General features: G+C 36.3%; 1 protein-coding gene across 1 annotated transcript in view; it reads right to left on the reverse strand.

Annotated features, from left to right (window-relative positions):
- Window positions 1-13,158: 13,158 nt before the first annotated feature.
- Window positions 13,159-14,366, reverse strand: part of LOC117303677 — a 66,552-nt gene continuing 65,344 nt past the window's right edge. The window contains exon 14 of the mRNA XM_033787936.1: window positions 13,159-13,794. The gene's annotated coding sequence lies outside the window, so the exon portion shown is untranslated. The remainder of the gene's footprint in view (window positions 13,795-14,366) is intronic.

Genomic DNA, 14,366 nt, shown 5'->3' on the forward strand with positions numbered 1-14,366 from the left:
ATTAAATCTAAGGATATCTTAAGGTTACAAACGACAATTTATAAAGATGGACGTATTCTGTCATTTAAAAATATACTATGAACATTGTCTACAGATCAGAATTGGTTTTTTTTTGTCTAAAAAAAACAATCAATAACAACTCTCTGCCACCAATAGAGGGCGCTACAACCCACCAAAAAGACATCCCCTATTTCAACCCACAAGTGCCCCAATTCACACCCACAGAATGTAGAGTGCCTGACCCCTCATCAACAAACCCCAGGTGACCTGACCAGCCTCACCCACAGTGCCCTGACCTTCGACATTAATTTGCCATCGCTTTGCGGCAGGTGGTGACAACCTGGTCCACTCTCATCAATAGAGGCCGCTACAACATCAGGAAAAATATACTGCGAATAATATTTTTTGTATACGTGTGTACATCAGTACCACAAAAGTGTTGATTACAAAAATGTATTGCAAGAGTAGAGTCCTACAGCTTCCACACAAATATCAATTGTTGATGAAATGTATTTATAACAATATTTCAACTTTGCTCTAATTAAAACAGAGCTTTGTTTACAGAATAAATTATATTACATAATGTAAGAATTGTTTGTATTGCTTACATTGTATACCTCTACATCAATTAATTAAAAATGTCATATGGTGCACATGTAACGATTGGGGTATTGTTATTAATAAAGTAGTAACACGGTAGAACCACGCGACATTCGTAGATTAGGTGACAACTTTTGTAGGAGGAATAATCCCTATTAGGAATATACAAACTGTGTAAGCAACGCCTCTCTGACTAGCATTTGGTGTGAATATAAACATACTTTTTATAAAACGCATTACTTTGAAGCAATAAGGTTCTCAAAACGCTTTATACTATCGAATAATGCTGTAGGCTTTAACCCAAAAGGTTAATAATGCCATTAATTTAAAGAAAGATTACCAAACTCAACATTCCCTTTAACTGTGCACTTAATGAAGACACTGAAACGAGGGATTTGTATGAAGATAAAATCCCAGTCCCAAATCTATTTTAGATCGTCAAATGACAGAATAATCCCACTATCACTGGCTAACCCCTCCCCCCTTACATTGTTGACGTCACTGACTGCGCCCCACTTAGTTGTTCAGCTCCTGACACTGGTCACCGAGTTATGTGTTTGTCTCTTTTATTGCAGGGTACTGATGTCAAACCGTAAATGGATTGCTCTGTACCTTGACAACAACGTGTGACGTAATTTAACGGAAGAGAGCTTGGGTCATTCTATATCCCTATCCCCCACCTTATCTATAGTTCAACTGGGCCAAATTTCCTTGAAAGCCTGTAAGCACAAAAAAAAATTGCTTAGCACAGAAAAGTATTGCTTAACAGAAATGGGTTACCAACCAAAAATACATTAGGTTTACATTGTTGTGACTGGTGCCCCACTCAGTTTTTCCTTAGCAAAGAAATTTGCCAAGCAGTATTTTCTGAAAATGGGCCCTGATGACGCCCATTATGTTTGTCTGATCTGGTCGTGAATTTCACAATCTGAGGTCAAAGGTCACCGGACATATTGTCCAATTCTTTTCAATTTCACACCTGATTGATTATTATTACGATGAATGGACTGACCAGCTGGTCTCAAGAGCACGTCGTCGCTCTACAATAGTATTCAATTCTCACCTCGTTTATTTTCAAGTTCATTCTAATTATGTACAGCATACACCTGTAAATATATTCACCAGTTTACTTATTATTAAATTTAAAATGAGGGGGGTGACGAAATCTGTGAATAAAGTACGCTGCACTTACATTCAGTACATAGTCTAGAGGAGATGTGAACGAACATTACTACTACTAGGGCTCGAATTTCGGGTAAATTACCACTGTAGACTCAAAATGTTAACAACATTAAGACCAGCATTTATTGTACAAGACCAAACTCAAAGTGTCTTGAACAAACACTAAGAGAAGACTACTACATGATGAGTATATTATGTAAAACTCGTTTGACTTATTCTGAGTGAACGTTGATCTACTCAAGAGAAAAGAAAGATTTTACATGATTTTTGTTTCCACAAAGTTATTACACAATGAGGTAGCCTAAATAAACTAAAGGCCACCGGGCTTGTTTGGTCGTGGGTAGGTTAGATTTTTTCTGCAGAGTGCTCGGGAAAATACTGAGAAGTAGTACTTACAATTAACATCGGTGTGGGGTAAAAACGAATTATAAAAATTATTTGGGTTTGAGACAAATCAAAATGGCTGCCCCCGTGATAAAGGTCTAATAAACCCCATCCATTAATCAGTAACATCAGTGGGTGCGGACGAAGTTCATTTCCCATTTTGTTTTGTATTATCTCAGCTTGTTGACGAGGTTTGTGCATTATGTATGAATAATTCAATTCAGTTTAATCATTAAAAAGGATGTATTTTAATCTGAAACAATATACTGGTCGCTAGAGCACTGTTAATTTTTAGCAGCGATGTCCTTCGACAAAAATGTTTAATAGGTAGCTAAACGAGACAAAATTTATGCAGGTTTACTTTTTTTGTACAGTACAAATTTGATGCTAATTTTATTTGTAAACATATTTAGTTATTGTTAAACCACAGTAGCAAAGGGAAAGCATGTCATTGTTTCGGGGGAAGTTTGCAACAACTTGGACCTTGTGTGAGAGCCTGTACGGACAAATTTGAAAGTTTTGGTAATGAATTTTGGTAATCATTGTTTTTATTTTAAGTATTATTAATTTGGCATTTGCTACAAGACAACAACATTGCAAAGGGCAACACAGCAAAAGCACAGGGCACCATGACAATTGCTGTGGATGTCGTTGGTTATTGCGAGGCCTGAACCGGTGAAAGTGCTCATTGTGAATTGTGTCCGAAGTACATTATTTGTGTCCATCCTCAAGCCAGTTGAAAGCACTGGAGTCAGTCTTCATTAATTGAGTCATAGTGAGTCACTAGCTGTACAAGTCCTGTCCGAATTGATTTGCAATTGGATTGCTCTTAATACCTGCCTTTAAAGGCAACAGATTGTACCTTTGGCTTTTGGGCTTTTTGTCTGAGCACTTTGATAATGTACACCAGTTAAATTATAAAACTAAAAAGTAACCTTTGAAAATTTCATTTTAAAAAAGGGTGGTTGCATTTGGGGATATCGCCGAAAATCCATAGCGGTTATGTCTATGCAGGAATAATCCGCCATTTGAATACACAATTTTCAATTTCACGATCTTTGTCTCAAAAGATTGATGTTCAAATGTTAAGTTGAGTCTCACAAATATATTTCAATCTCAATCCTGAGGAGTGTCAACTATAAAACAAAGAGATCAATCTCCTCTTAGTTTTTCTTTCAAATAAAACAGGTTAAATGTTAAAACCGTGTTCTCATTTTGATTCTAGTCTCTTTTCATTTGGATTCCAGAGTTGTAAATAAAATCTTGGTCTGTTGAAGATTCTGAGCTTCAAGTCATTGCCATGGTGCCCTGTGCAATAGCTCTGGTGCCCTGTCCAAGGTTCCTGTGCAAAATTGTGCACATACAGGTGCCCCACCAGAGGGAAATTGATGTGCCCCTCCAAGAGGGAAATTCAAGGCGTGGTTTTCCATTAAATTTCTGAATTTTAAAATCAAAACACAAACACTTTTCCTGGTTGCCTTTCATCAATGCATCCTACGTTCACTACTTCTATACAAAAGGGAATAAACTGGCATCGCTACAGCAAATTCAATCCAAGGTGGGGCTAGCATTCCTGTCCCTCGCAGGTGAATAAAACCAACATAACCCTGACTCCAGGGGTCATCAAGTAAAGCTTGATTAAAACTCAACATTGTCGGCTAGCCTTGGGTGCCACCTCCCAGGCACAACATTGCCTTTCAAACTATTGAGGACCAAAGAAATTCACTCAACGCTGTCACAACAAGGGTAGACGGTTCCAGCAAAGCACTGATAAATATGCACTGTTGATATAGCTAGCAAGAGTGTTCTGAATATTCACCAGAACTGTTATCAACAAGAGCTTCTGTTTACAAACTTGCTTCAACCAGAAATATGCAAAACATTTGATATAGATGGTAAGGTAATACCAAATATATATTATACAAGAAAACAATATTTAGTGGACTGACGTTTTGACCCGAACAGAGTCTTTCTCAAAGGCTAAGAGAAGCTGCAGAAATGTTTTGCATACATGGTGTACCATCGGTTCTTTTGGTTGTATTAAAGCAGTTTGCAATAATCCTATTTTCTCAAACAAACGTTGACCCAGTGCCTGCACGTCACATGCGGCGACTGTGCCTCGCTCACCATTTTGGTTGGCAGTTCGGTTTACGTAAAAACGCTGCGTCGCCTAAAATGCGCACTTAACTGAATAACTCACAGTGACATTGCCCACCAATATGACGCATCCAAGATTATTCGATGATGATGTCAGGTGAATTTGGTCAATAGGCCTATATTGAAACAACAAAAAAATCAGTTAATGGCCTGACATTTCAACCCTAGCAGAGTCTTTCTTCTTTACCCTAGCAGAGTATTTCTTCAAGAAAGACTCTGAAAGTGTTTACATCGAAATGCAGGCCATTAATACACATCGGTGTAAAAATACATTTTTTACTCCCGATGTGAAACTACATTTTATTTTAACATCTATTAAAATCTCTATATAGCATTCATCCAATATTTCTTCCTGCAGAGCACATCAATAGTGCTACCTTGGCCTCCATAGTGCATGAATGGTACAACACAAAGCACTGGCTGATTATCAATGATCTAAACGTAGTCCACATATATTGTATTATAGGGACCCTACCACACACTGCAATCTGTATGCCATAACGTAAACTCATCTCGTTTATGCAAGTGTTGGGACGCAACAACGGACCATGCAAATGAGTAATCACTCATAATGCATTGATGGTATGCAACAATCCAATGATGGATGGATTGTACACAGCAGCCTGTTACAATATCAATAGTGGCGACTTGTTTTACACAAAACGAGTACACGTAGTATTTCTCATTTGCAGTTAATTTTCTATGCGTTGCCAATTAATTTTTTATATCAGCGGGCATAATGTTTATTATAATTTGAAGTATTACTCATTCAGCTGAAAGAAATTAAATCTACACATTATGTATTATTATAGTACAAAGTATATTTGTTTAGTCAGTCACTGTGTAATCAAATATATTATTTTTGTGTAATATTTCATTTTTATATTTATAAACATCCTATGTTACGCTTCAATGCTCTTCAAAGCAATAATTTGCAAAGGGAGGGTATACCTTTATATATAAAAAAATTCTCCAGAAATTTTGAGAAACGATTCCCTTCAAAGACGGTTAAAGAGAGGGATTCCAAAAACATTCAAATGTAGTAACGTTTAATTTGCATGAAATGCTTCTCAGATTGTGCACTCCAATTACGGGGTACCGTAATTAATGGACGAAAACATTCCATGTTGTTATTTTCAGGAAGTTTTCTTCAGATTCAAGGAGAGTTGGCATCTCTGCTTTGGCAATGCTAATTTATGGCACAATCCATGTAGGCCTACCTTTTAGTGCTATTCACACAAAATCAATTTAACAGGGGTCCCTTGCTTAATTTTAGCATGGTTGTAAAATGTAGCAATTGTTTGACAAGATTTTACAAGCAACCTTGGACACTACCAATATTGTTGTCCTTTCACACAAGGTACAATTTCGTAAAGTTTTACAACCATGCTACAATTTAGCAAGGGACCCTTGCTAAATTGCTTTCGTGTGAAAGGGGCTTCAGATATTATACTAAACCTTATCAATGTAAACTGTGGACTATTACTGATTACCAACCACACAATTCAATCTCTAGACAGTACTGATATTAGGTTTCATCTGTGGTCTTTCCAGCTTAAAGTCCAAGGTCATACATTGATACTAATTAGGTTTTAAAACCAAATCAGATGACAGACCTCAATACAAATTGCTCACATTGTAATACTGCCTCGTGAACTTTACCAGTTCACTGTTAGTTCACTGTTGCCCTTTATTTTGTACACTGTAGGGTGAAATGTATGTATCATGTTGAAATAAGCAATACCATGAACTGTGCATTAAGTATTAATGACAGGGTAGGCCTACAGTGGGCTGATAGTTTTGGTAATTAAAGCCCGGTTCATGTTCCTGTGAATGCAAAGTGCAATACAAATTTTGACGCAATGAATAATTCACATCAGTTGACTTAGTGCTCAACTCCGGCAAAACAATCGCTGCGAAAACACCCATGTGAGGTCAAAATTTGCTTCGCATTCACATTTGCAGGAAGTATGAACTGGGCTTAATCCAAAAAATAATAGGCAATAAAAACTTGCAAGTTACATTTACACAATTGTTTTTTTTTATTTTCACTGCTGCTCGCCCGATACTCACTAAGCCAACTTGATTAATAAACTGACCATTTTAATTACCACTTGTCTTCGAACGTTGTCAAGGCCTTGTCCTCCGCCTGATTTAACTTGACGTGTTTGCATTATGTTTAATTAAATGTAACCGGTAAATCCTAGAATGTATTGATCTGAGACATGACTGATACGAACAGAGAGGCATATTGTACTACTCTCTCGTTCAAATAAAATAAATAATTAAAATACAATTGCCAAAATTTGTATTGTTTTCAGTTTGATATTCGGGGCTTGAAACTAACACTTGACCGTAGGGCCCACATAAGCAATTTCAGGGTCGGACCAGTCAACTTATTACCATGATGACCGGACAAGCCTGCTGATCGGCAAGTGATATCTATGTGAAAAACTAATGACTTCCCAATTTCCTTAAGTACACAAATAGGGCCTGCATATTTTTTGCGATCCATCTTCTCTTCATGCTTGTTCGCCTTTTTGGTCCAGTAAACATAGAGTGACAACCCATGCATGTATCCCGGTGTAGAGGAAAACAGAATGTTACTTGATGAATAAGCCGGCCAGCCTGTTGTTGCCTTGTTGTCCTTATGTGACCGGTTGGCGTTGTTTTGGCTGGTGCATTTTTGTTAGTGTGCGGGAGTTTTTTGTCTGTTGTTGCTTTGTATTTCTAACTTAACTTTTTGTAACTTATATAGTTTTTATATTGTTTGTCACATGTATTTGGCCAGTGGATGTCAAGTTTCTATGTTTTTAACGTGGACAAATAAATAAATCTAATCTAATCTAATCGAAGTCTACATAGAAATCACACGCCTGGAGTATTGCATTCCTGTAACTCCAGTGTCTGAGTGCGTTTGTACACACGCCGAATGGCGTTTGTTTCATGATGTAGTCTGGTTTTTATGTTGAAACAGTATGTATACTACACTAGTTTATATGACATTGACGACATTCACTTACACCAATATGTAGGACTGTCTGTCACGCCTGACTTCTCTTCAATGTAACCCAACCCAGAACGCATTTGGCACCACTTCACACAGTAATTATATGGAAAACCATGCAAGAGTATAACAATACCGTGGCCTTTTCTCTTCCAACAATACACACACAGCCCACACAAGCACCCAACTCTATGTACCCTATCCACCCAAAACAAAATCACATTTCCCCCTCAGGTGCAGTCAACTATGACAATATTATGGTCTTTCACACAGAATTATTACAATTTGCCTCCCTGGGTTAACCTTTATGTCAGTCAGCAGGCTGGAACCTCAATACATGTATAGGAAAAAAGAGCTGTTGGAATTCAGATGTGAAGATTAAATTAGGAATACAGATGGTTTTAACATAATATTTTATGTCACTGGATGATTCCGGTTGCCACTCCAATCCATTGCAGACTTATACAATGTCAGTAGTGTTGTTACTATGTAATGCAGTGTCCCAGGCCTCAGAATAACCACGGTACCCACAGCAATTGTTGTGATGCCATGTGCTTTTGCCGTGGTGCCCTATGCAATACGATATTATACAATTCCTTCATAGAAGTGCCCTAACAAGAGGAAAATTGCTGTGCCCCTTTAAACATCATTTATGGATTTACAATATTTTACAGATAATACTATATAAATCAGGAATGGGATTTGACACGTAACATTCTAGAGAAATATTTTCTAGACTGGTTTCTTATTTCGAAGAAGTCTGTATGCTAAATTTTCAGCAAATTTTGGACTCCATTTTTACCAATTCCTGGCTTCAAAAACCTTACCGAGAAATTACATGCCTGTACATTGTTACTGTTACACAGTTCACTGAATGTAGAGTGTACATTGCTTCACTACACACAATGATTACACAAGTGGTACACAAGTGCTATTTTAAGAATTTAATAGCCTTCACACACTGTATTAAATCCTCCAGCAAAACAACTCAAACCACATGCACTCACAAATATTTGCAGTTTACAAGAAATTTTATAAGGTCATAAACACACTGAAGGTACTCAGAAGTGAAATATTTTTGTTGACTTCTTACAAAAAATTACATTCCAGAGAATTGATTTATAAGGAAGGAGGTGGCCCAAAGCACAACAAAACTGGTCGGCACAACAAAATTATGCTCACAAGAATAAGGTTACCAGCCAAAATACCACCATATCATAATTGGTGGCCTGCTAATTTGTGCTGAGCAGAACATTTTAAAGCAATATTTTCTTGGGCCCGGTTCTGCTTGACTGGTTTCGTCAATGGGTATTATGTCCTAAGGTAAAGCCATGAATACATAAACCACAACAAGGAAGGAGGCCATGAAATGGATTACATTACAAGAATGACTGATTATGTAATAGTCAATACAGTTTAAGTCTGGAGTACTGATGTACTTCAAAGATTGGACTGCACTTTGCTTAAGACTGAAGGAAAAAACAAACTCGACTCGATGGACATGTGATTCAGTCATGATACAGTACTTGAATTTTACAGTAGCCGCAGACAGATTCTGTGGACTTGGCAAAATCTACAAATATTCTCCCTTTATTATAATGTGTGTATTTTATGCGTCATTCTGATATTTTCAAAGAACCATGTTAATTTTGCAGACTTCCAACTTCATAAAAACATTGTATTTGTATAAAGCGTGAACAGACAACATACTCCTCTCTGGAATGAGGTTCATTCCACTATTGTGGAGACGATAGCGGAATGAACCCCATAGTTCTAGGTGCAACATGAACACACCACACTCCCAGATGTTGCTCAGCCAGTCTTGGCGCAAAGTCTTTGCATTTGATTTTTGAGAAACCGGTGCCATACAAGCCACAGACCTCTTCCACCATAAAGTGTTATGAAAACCATTTTAATTTTTAGTTACATAATGAATAGGGCTTACTTTTATTATTTACACTGTTTCAAAATCATTTCTTTTAAAATGTCTACACTATTTATTAACTAACTCAATTCTTACTCAAGCAGGACTAGAGGGTCGTAGACGTAGGGAGCCCAAACACTGAGTAATTAACAAAAATGTAATTCATAAAAATTTTAAAATATTTGATAACATTGTATCTTTACTGCAGCCAAGAATAGTTATTACATGTAGAAAGCAGACAAACACGGTCTGTTTCTGAACCAACTAACAAACACAACACGAAAAGCAAAATCGTTTCAATACACAACACAACGGTGTACACCCATAATAATCCAAACATCAATTTCAACGAAATGTCCTACCTTAAATTCTGTTGAATCCATCTCGAATTTTTCACTGTTTTTTACTCCGGAAAAAGCTCACTGCAATTGTCAAAAACAAGCTGGAGCGACATCAAGTACCACAGAGCACAAAGTGAGGTTTTCTCCGCCTCCTTGAATTCCGAATTGATGTTTTCGGAGATGTTTTCCAGAGGAACCCAGTGAAAATCGTTGTGGCCGATGGACCGTAGAATTTGGGAAGGATACAGAAAAGCCACACAGACAGCAAGAAGCAGGCGCGGTTAAGTTCAACTGAAAAAGTGTGCGAATGTATAGCGCCACCTACTGTTCAATAGTTGCAACGTAATGTCGTCTGCGAAATAATCAACAAAAGATTTATTTTGAAAACCGAATAAATTTTGAGCAATACTTTTTCTGGCAAGAAAGAAGAACAAAAAGCTTAATAATGATATGACTTCGTATGCGAAGGCTTCATCCATGCATTTGTAGATACAAACAAATTGTGATATTATAAGAAAAATTAATAGTTTGCCTTCTTGGAAGTTTATACCATCATCAGAAAAAAAAAATTGTTTTTCTGTTTATGGTGTTTCTGTTTGTTGTTGTGTACTAGTTTGTTTGCTTGGGTTTTTTTTTGTAAACAAAAAAGTACCAATATTCGGCTCAGAGTTTATGACTAGAGCAGGCTAGTTGATGCCACATAGCCCCATTTGGGTCCAAGCCTACCTCTCTAAAAAAATGTTTCTCTAACTCTACCAGGAAAAAGTTTCTTCTAATCAAATCAAAGTATCTAGGCAAAATACTTTGTTAAAATCTATTTAAAATGTTAAAATAAAAATAAATATGAACGAACACAAAATCCCTGCCGACCAAATTACTCTGAAAACCTTTCATTTTTGTCCTCTAAATTATCATGTCTGGCATAGGGGTCTAATTGATTTTGAAATGAATGCAAATTATATTTGAAAACAAAGCAAAATAAACAAATCACTCAATAGTTATGACTTCTGTATAATTGTATTTATTTATTTACATATTGCATTGCTGCCTACTACCTACATTCATACATTCGTAGCAAATAATGTTTTGAAATACCAATTTTGTCAACTTTTATAAACTTTTCCGTGGTCTGTTTTTACCGTTGCCTTTGAAAGTAAATCCCATCTTCTGCTTTAAATTAAATAATTAACCACGTAACTATAACCTTTGGAAAAATTCACTCTAGGTGGCATAATTTAAAGGCAGGGTATACTTTTGGTAATTGTCAAAGACCAGTATCCACTCTCAGCGTATCGCAACATATGCACAAAATAACAAACCTGTAAAACTTTGAGCTCAATTAGTCACCTAAGTTGCAAGAAAACAATGAACGAAAAACGACCTTATTGTATAGAACTGTTCTTTCAGATGCATGAGAAGGCTTCATGTCTGAAGCCTTTCCCAGATAAATAATTACCTCTTTCTCTAAAACCGCATAACTTGGGGTTGTTTCTAACAATGTTTTACAATATCAACAGCTCTCCATTGCTCTTTAGCAATTACACTTTACGGTCATTAATTTTCGGAGTAATATTAATAACTAAAGGTAAACCCTCCTTTTTAATTTGTTTACCAGGTAACACATGGTTGTGTACTCCTGTCTTTAATAATCACTGAATCAACCCCGAAAAAAAGGTGATTTTCTTCATGGCAACACATCGGCTAGTTCTAAACATTACTCCATTTTAAAGTATTTCTATCGCAACAAATTGGCGCTCCTCTACTAGACTAGGACCATCATTAGCTTAATCTATACATGGCCGATAAAGAATTCAACACTAGCCTCTTTTATTGAGTCGGATGATTAAGTACTGTACAATCCATAACCTTATCTTAGTCTAATTCCCAATGGGCAATCACAACCATGGATGCTGATTCTCATCACAACAAAACGGGACCTGACTATTTTTCCATCGAATCTCGGTTCGGTTACACTGCCCTCAAAGGCGAGACTAAAAATATTTTAAAAGTCAACGTAAAATTCTGCCAATGGAAATGTGAGAAAAAAGCGCAACATTTTCAGACAAAACCTTTTTTTCTGTGGTAAGTATAAAAGGCAAGGCAAATTATCAATTAAATTTGTTGGCTGCTGTGAGATTGGTCATGTAGTCAAAAGTCACAACCACAGATACTAAACTCAGAACCAGTTAGCCATAGGTCCGGCTTTGGCTAACTCCATCATTCAACCAGGCTTTAAGACTGAAGCAAAAGCCAACACCGTGATTTCATAAACACCAACTCTACACGTCAAGTTCCCAATGCAAACAGTAAAGTTTCCTGTTGAATACCATGTCTATGCACCCTATTATTTCAGACATGGATTTTGTTTTACATTTCAACAGTTCATTTTTTTTTTTTTTTTCGGGGTGACGTAACCATGGTTACACCAAACCACCTTACTTTGGTTTGAAGAACAATAAGACAAAAACAACAAATAGCACCACATACATTTCAAATTTTGTTTTTGCAAGAAAAACATTTTCTCTTTTGTTGTTCTTGTTGAGGTATTTTCACAGAGTTGGATGGCAGATTTGGTTTTTAAATATTCATAAGGTTATTTACATATTTAAATGTTGTGTTACATATTCATAAACAGTATCAATTCATTTCACTCCTTCCTATGTTAAATATTCTAAACAATGTCTATGGATAAAAATATTTTCTTACATTCGGTGGAATTGTTTACCAATTTAAAACACTTTTAAAAATCTATACAATACTTTTCAATTACTATTAAACAAACTTTCTGCCCTGTATTTGGTGTAGAAAAATTGTAAATTTTGCATAGCACATTTGCATAGAAAAAGTTCTTTGAAAACTCAATTCAGGCTTTTAAAAATTACTGACAAAATAATTTAAATGTTTTAACATTAAATACAATCATAAAGAAAAGCATTTGTTTTTTACATTGGGCAGACAATCCAGCCAGAATCAAAACTTTTAAAAATAACCTTAATATTATTTTTTACAAAAATTGAACTACATGCAACTGCTGCAATATTATTTTTCTAAAATTTCCATCTGGTAATAGAGAGTTGGGAACCAGAGCAGGTTTATCTATTTCAATCATATACTTGGTGCCCAATGTAATTTCTTAATCTTAAAAATTATGGTCTAAAAAATTAATTTTATTTCTTTTTCAAACTATAAATGTAATAATTTTGATCAACAACACTTTAGAGTGGCCAACACCAATGACTGCCATACAGGACTGCATCTTTGAAATTCTTAAATTCAGAGCCAAAATAAAGAGGTTCCATACTGTACCAAATTTCACAGATCTGCTAAAGCACAAATCGTTGCTAAGCACAACAACACTTTGATTTAAAAAATGTTAGTTTTGCATTGAGGATAAAGAAAACAACTTGTTTCCACCCTTGTGTATTGGGCAGTGTATACTCAGTACTTTCCCGAGTTCTGTGAAATCCACAGGCATCTCGGGTAGGATTCAGACCTTTGCATTGCTAGAGCAGTTGTCTCACCACTAGACCACCGAGCTAGCCCGGTGGCTAGAGGCAGTTGGCTAGTGACCTTAATCTGGTAAGCAAGACTGTTTTGTGCTTAGCTACTTTCAGTTCTTAAGCAATGAAATTGGACCCATTTCTGAAAGTAAAATTCAAACTGTCTTCCTGGCTTAAAGATAGGGTACAAAAATTGGTTCAAATTTTATCAAGAATAACAATTTTTTGTTATTGAGGGTTCATCACCATGCAGGAATGCTCAAGAAAACTTTCTTGTTTTCTCAAGTGTTACTAAACAATCATCTCACTCCCTTTCTTGTGTACTCAATAAATCAAAGTTTAAAACAATCATCTAAGCCCAATTTCATGGCTCTGCTTACCATGGAACTCTGCGCTTACAGCCTGCATATTTAAGCGCTTAGCAGGCACTGTAAGCAAAGAATTCCACGGCAGGCAGAGCCATGATATTGGACCTAGGCCAAGCCCTGTACCAAAAAAACTTCCACTATTGGTCCATCGAAAAAATTTGAGAAGGAAAAGGTAATGATACAAAATAGTATTAAACTTGGAGAAGTATGAGCATCTTTGTATAAACATCGAGACGACTTGTACCATTATTTATTGCAGGGAGGTTATTCACAGAGGTAAAATGTGGCGGTAGGGCATCTTGGAGAACTTGTAAGCGAGGGGCATCAAATCCTAGTTGGAAAAAAAACAAAAACATGGCAAAAATAAAGCCAACTGTTTAATAATAACATGCCTGGAATTCCATTCTTGATAGGGCAAGGCCATTTTTACTTTGCAAAGGTAATGTTTATGTGTTGTAAACTTTTTATTATTTGTATGTGAGGGGCACAATATAACATTTAAACATTATTAATTTTAATTGTCTAACTTTAACTTTCTGGTTAGTCATTTGATATGAGAATACAACAAGCAAGTCTAAAGCATTTTAATATGTTAAGCTATTATAGGCTGACACATTAAGCCCCTACCACACTCTGCTGGCAACGGCAGCCCTTTGAATAAAGTGCACACCCAAAATCTGAGAAACGTGCACGCCCCAAATTTGAGAAATGTATCTAGCGCTTCTTAGATTCAACTTTAGGGGGATAAAAACAGATATGTATTTGTCAAACGTTTTGTACTAAGGCATTCACAGAATAAACAGTTTTTGGATCCCCCTCTCTAAAGCCACATTCCTCCTATGAAGGGATTTATTTCACAAAATGTTATGATATCAAAATTTTATTTCAAAAAGCTGCAGTGCT

Source organism: Asterias rubens, chromosome 20 (assembly GCF_902459465.1).
Source record: "Asterias rubens chromosome 20, eAstRub1.3, whole genome shotgun sequence".
Lineage (NCBI taxonomy): Eukaryota > Metazoa > Echinodermata > Asteroidea > Forcipulatida > Asteriidae > Asterias > Asterias rubens.